Source organism: Sapajus apella, unplaced genomic scaffold, assembly GCF_009761245.1.
Source record: "Sapajus apella isolate SASKATOON/1434 unplaced genomic scaffold, GSC_monkey_1.0 scaffold184, whole genome shotgun sequence".
In the NCBI taxonomy this organism is placed as follows: Eukaryota; Metazoa; Chordata; class Mammalia; order Primates; family Cebidae; genus Sapajus; species Sapajus apella.
In genome coordinates this window covers 1,290,236-1,295,910 of record NW_022437124.1, presented here as the reverse complement: position 1 = coordinate 1,295,910, position 5,675 = coordinate 1,290,236, and positions in this window count along the sequence as shown.

Sequence of the window (5,675 nt, the reverse complement as noted above, 5' to 3'; positions counted from 1 at the left end):
AAAAAAAAAAAAAAAAAAAAAAGCAGGTGGAGGAAGAGTGAATGCTTCCTCTGTGTGACTGGGGACATCAACCTTCTGCTCTGAGACATTGAAGCTCCTGGTTCTCGGGCCTTCAGACTCAAACTGGACGACATCACTGGCTTTCCTGTGCCTCCAGCTTGCAGGTGGCCAATTATGGGACTCCCTAACTGCATGAGTTAGTTCTTTGTAATATATAACTATCCATCCATCCATCCTATTGCTTGTGTTTCTCTGGAGACCCGTGGCCAATGCAGCCCTCCTGGTGTTCAGCCCAGGTGTCTTCCGTCCTTCTGGTGCCATATCTGTGTCCTGCTTCCCCTTCTCCTACCCTGTGCACTTTTACTTGGCCCTCAGTCTCTCCAATCATTTTGCTCACAAGTGTGGAGAGCCAGAAGGATCCGGGGGTTTGCGTGTTCCCTTCCTCTAGGGCAGCCCTTCACCGGAGACTGCCAGCCGCCGTGCAGACATCTGAAAGCCCAGCTCCCCTGCCCCCTTGAGTGGGGACAGCTCGGAGGCATACTTTGCCCTCAGAGCTGCCCTCCAGGATCCAGTGAGGGGCACTTTGCCTGGGGCGGCACTCCACTTGCGTTCTTTCCCCTCTATCTGGCTTCACCTGGAAGTATTTTTAAGTAAGTCACTTACACTGGAATCCTGGTCTCAGGGGCTGTTTCTCGAGCTCAACTGAAAACACTCCTACAGATGAAAACATGAGGCTGAACTCATGCGTGAACCATTAATGAATGTAACTAAGGTCCACGTGAAAAGGATTCTTTCATTCCTCTGAGATTCGGTTTTGTTTCTCATCCTTGTCTTCTTCGGTGGGTCCCACCCACAGAGAGAGGCTGTTGGAGAGCCTGGATTTCTCCGCCTTCAGAAGATGATCTTCTTTCAAAGAAAACAAGGAGGACAGCTGCTCTGAAGAAACAAACAAGAAGAGAGAGGTTAGTCTGCTATGTGACCGGATCTTCGCTGCTCCCACAGCCACCACCAAGCCCCCAATCCCACTGCCCCTTGTCAGCGGGAAGAGCCCCTTCTCTTTTGTACTGGTATGTTTGTTCCCAGACTTTGTCTATTCATGTACAGATAGAAATAGAGACTTAGATGTTTAAACAGAGGTAATTACTCTACATATATTACTCTGCAAACTGCTTTTTTAACCACACATCAAAAACAATGTACTTATTTCTTTTTCGTGTTCAGCTTTATTGAGGTGTAGTTGACAACACTATAAATGTAAGGTGTGCAATGTGACATTTAATGTACCTAGATGTTGTGAAATGATCAAGTTAGCTAACACATGGTTCCCATCTGTGTGTATGTGCCTGTGTGTGCGTGCATGTGTGTGTGTGTGCGAGCATATGTGTGCATGACAGCATTTAGAATCTACTCTCTGAGCAAAATTTCAGTATTCAAGTCCGTATTGTTAACTAGAGTCACCTTGCTGTGCATTAGACCCTCTAGGCTTATTTAACTTACAGCCGAAGAGCCCTTTTAGCTTTCAGAAAAAGAGACTTTTCCGGCTGAGTCCAACTGCCTGACTGAAACCTAAACTTGGATAGGCTAGCACACGGAGGCAGGATGAGATGTGACATTTCTAGGATGAGCTGCCATCATAGCTGATTCTCACTTAGTGACAACTCTTCACTCTTACTCCAGAGCTTACACCTGCTGGTGTTAAGGAGAAGTGCTTTGAATGGATCTCAGGAACATTCTCTCACGGAGGCATCACACAGGGCTGGCTGCCTTTCAGGCCTGAAGCCACCCAAGCAGCTCCTTTGGGCCAACAGGGTCAGTCCTTTGAGCTGGGCAAGTCTTGGTGCTTAGCAGATGGGCCAGTCATCGGTAGACAGGGCAGGGTGTGAGTGTCCCTCATTCTTGCCCCCACTTCAAAATATTCTGGCCGCCTCAGCTTAACAGGAATGACTAAAATTCTACTACACAAATTCATCTATTTGGACTGAAGACCTGTCTAACGCTGAAATGTAAACCTTTTGAGAAGGATCACGGATTTTCTTGTGGCACTAGCCAGCCTCTTTCAGTTAAGCGGAATGGAATTGCCTCAATCATTATCATAGATGGCTTGAAGCTCAGGTAGAGCAGGTGTCAAAACAGCGTCATCAGCAATCCGTTTTTCCAGCTCTGGTTTTCTCTGTTGGCTTCATTGTCTGGGGACAAGGATGGCCTCTGGTAACTTCTTACTCACTTAGCAAACCAAAGGAAGGAGGGGCTCTTTCCCTGTCATCCCAGCCCGGATCTCAAGACTGTCCCTTTGACTGAAATGGAGCCATGTGGTCTTTCAAAAACCAATCACTGTGACATGATGGATGAGGGAAGGAGGGCCAACCCCATCCAAACCACATACAGCGAGAGAGCAAGGGGCTGTTACCTCCTAATAAGATAGTACCTTCCTAATACCTCCTCTAACTGTAAGGGTACCTGAAGCAAGGAAAACTTCAGGTGCCCTTATGGTTAGAGGCGATATTAGGAAGGTAATGCCAACACCTGTCCTCCACACTGATCAGTCACGCCACAAAGGTAATCGCTAGGAGAGCGCAGTGACCTACTAGATGAGGCGTAGGAGAGACGGTAACAAGTCCAGAGCTTGGGCCACCTTGTCAGGAAGGCAGGTTGGGGGATACTGCATTAGGGCTCCTTGAAGAGCGAAGGGGAACTTGGGCTCTGAGATTTAACAGTGCATACTCAGAAGCTAAGAAAAACTCTCAGGCCATGAGAGAGTAGCAGGAGAATCATAGGTAGCTTGCCAAGTGTCAGGCAGAGGACCAGCAATGCCACTCACAGTTCATACCCACAGGCTTTCCCCGATTTGCGTGGTTAAGTTCAGCCTCCCTCCTGCTTTAACAGGAGGGAAATCGTGTGTTCATGCTTTTCTGCATCATCACCGAGGATCCTTAGCCGTGCTCATGTGAATTGGTGCCCAACAGGCACAACTGCATCGGACTATTCTGTGATCTCTTTTTTGTTGTTCTCACAAAGTGATAATAGTATGACTAATCAGCAGCTGACATTTTCCAAGCACAATATTATTAGAACCCCTTGAGACCCAGCCTGTTCTTCTGCTCTGTATTTACAAACACTTGGGCTTGGGGAAAGATGAAGTGATTTGCCAGCCTGTCAGGGGTGGGGCCAGGCTACGGACTCCAGCCAACATCTTTAAACTCCATACCATAGCCAAGTGTCTGAAGCCAGGAAAAATTGAGAAAGCATGGAGGGGAGAATTTCAAGAAGAAAAGGTTGAGGTTTAAAGCAATGAGCCATGAGGGGCGGGGAGAAAGCCCCAGTATACCAGACGTGTCTCTTGACCGTCTGTGAACAGAAGCAAGGAGGCAGCAGATGAGAACATGCTGCTCTTTGTTCACTAAAGGTAATTCCAAAACTGGCTGGGCGCGGTGGCTCATGCCAGTGTAATCCCAACACTTTGGGAGGCAGATGGGGTGGATCATGAGGTCAGGAGTGTGAGACCAGCCTGGCCAACATGGCGAAACCCCATCTTTACTAAAAACACAAAAATTAGCCAGGCATGGTGGCAGGCATCTGTAATCCCAGCTACTCAGGAGGCTGAGGCAGGAGAATCCCTTGAACCCGGGAGGTGGAGGTTGCAGTGAGCCATGATCCTGCCATTGCACTCTAGCCTGGGCAACAAGAGCAAAAAGGATACCACTGTGGGTAGAGTGGCCATATAATCGTTGGTCCAAACCAAGGCCTTTTGAGAGTGAGAGGGCACTGTTAATAATTGTACCGGAAGACGGCAATAAACCGAGATTGGTTTGGGCACACCAGAGCACAGGGTCACTCTAACTGGGGCTACTAACAGTACAGTTGGGATTGTTTTCTGGTATTAGTGATGGACATGCCCCTCCATCCATCATCCTTTTGGGGTTGCAGGATGGCTGGTGATGAATACAGTAGCTAGCCTTGGTCTTGGAGCCCCGTGCTCTAACCAACAGAACTTATCTCCAGAGACAGTAGAGTCAGGGGACAAAAGATACCATTTCAATAATTAATTAATTGAAATAAGTTTATTTCAATAAAATTACTTAATAAGTTAGCAGAGTGGGTTAACAGTTTAGTTTCAGTATAACAGTGGTTAGTGAATTTCACTTTGAGGTTTAGATCTCAGCGATGTGATTCTGGGCATGATATTTAATTTCTATGGGTCTCAGGCTCCTGATGTGTAAAATAGTGACAAGAGCAAACACTATCTGAGCTTTCACTTTGTTTCAGGCACTGGACTAAGCGCTTTATGTGGATTATTCACTTTCATCATCAGCGTCAAAACCTTAGGAAGCATATACTGTCATCTCCATTTGCAGACCGGGGAACTGAGGCTCAGTGGGACTGAGTGACTTGCTTGAGGTCATACTATCAATATATACCAATTCTACAGGAGCTGTTTTTGGTGATTAAATGAGACAGTGCTTATATTCCCCCTGATTAAATTGATTAATTTTTTTATTATACTTTCAGTTCTGGGGTACATGTGCAGAATGTGCAGGTTTGTTACATAGGTACACACGTGCCATGGTGGTTAGCTGCATCCATCACCCCATCATCGACATTAGTTATTTCTCCTAATGCTATCCCTCCCCTACCCCCTGACCCCCTGACCGGTCCTGGTGTGTGGTATTCTCTTCCCTGTGTCTATTTGTTCTCATTGTTCAACTCTCACATACAAGTGAGTGCATGTGGTGTTTGATTTTCTGTTCTTGTTAGTTTGCTGAGAATGATGGTTTCCAGCTTCATCCATGTGCCTGCAAAGGACGTGAACTCATCCTTTTTATGGCTGCATAGTATTCCATGGTGTATATGTGCCACATTTTCTTTATCCAGTCTATTACTGATGGACATTTGGGATGGTTCCAAGTCTTTTCTCTTGTAAACAGTGCTGCAGTGAACCTATGTGTGCATGTGTCCTTATAATAGAACGATTTATAATCCTTAGGATATATACCCAGTAATGGGATTGCTGGGTCAAATGAAATTTCTATTTCTAAATCCTTCAGGAATCGCCACACTGTCTTCCACAATGGTTGAACTAATTTACACTCCCACCAACAGTGTAAAAATGTTCCTATTTCTCCACAGCCTCTCCAGCATCTGTTCTCTCATGATTTTTTAATGATTGCCATTCTAACTGGAGTGAGATAGTAACTCATTGTGGTTATGATTTGCATTTCTCTAATGATCAGTGATGATGAGCTTTCTTCATATGTTTGTTGTCTACATAAATGACTCCTTTTGAGAAGTGTCTGTTCATATCCTTCACCCACTTTTTGATTTTTTTTTTTTGTAAATTTAATTTCTTTGTAGATTATGGATATTGGCCCTGGCAGGTAGACTGCAAAAAATTTTCCCATTCTTTAGGTTCTCTATTCACTCTAACGATAGTTTCTTTTGCTGTGCAAAAGTTATTTAGTTTAATTAGATCCCATTTATCTATTTTGGCTTTTGTTGCCATTGCTTTTGGTGTTTTAGTTAGGAAGTCCTTGCCCATGCCTATGTCCTGAATGGTACTGTCTCGGTTTTCTTCTTGGGTTTTTATGGTTTTTGGTCTTACATTTAAATGTTTAATCCATCTTGAGTTAAGTTTTGTATCAGATGTGAGCAGGGGGTCTCATTTCAGCTTTTTGCATATG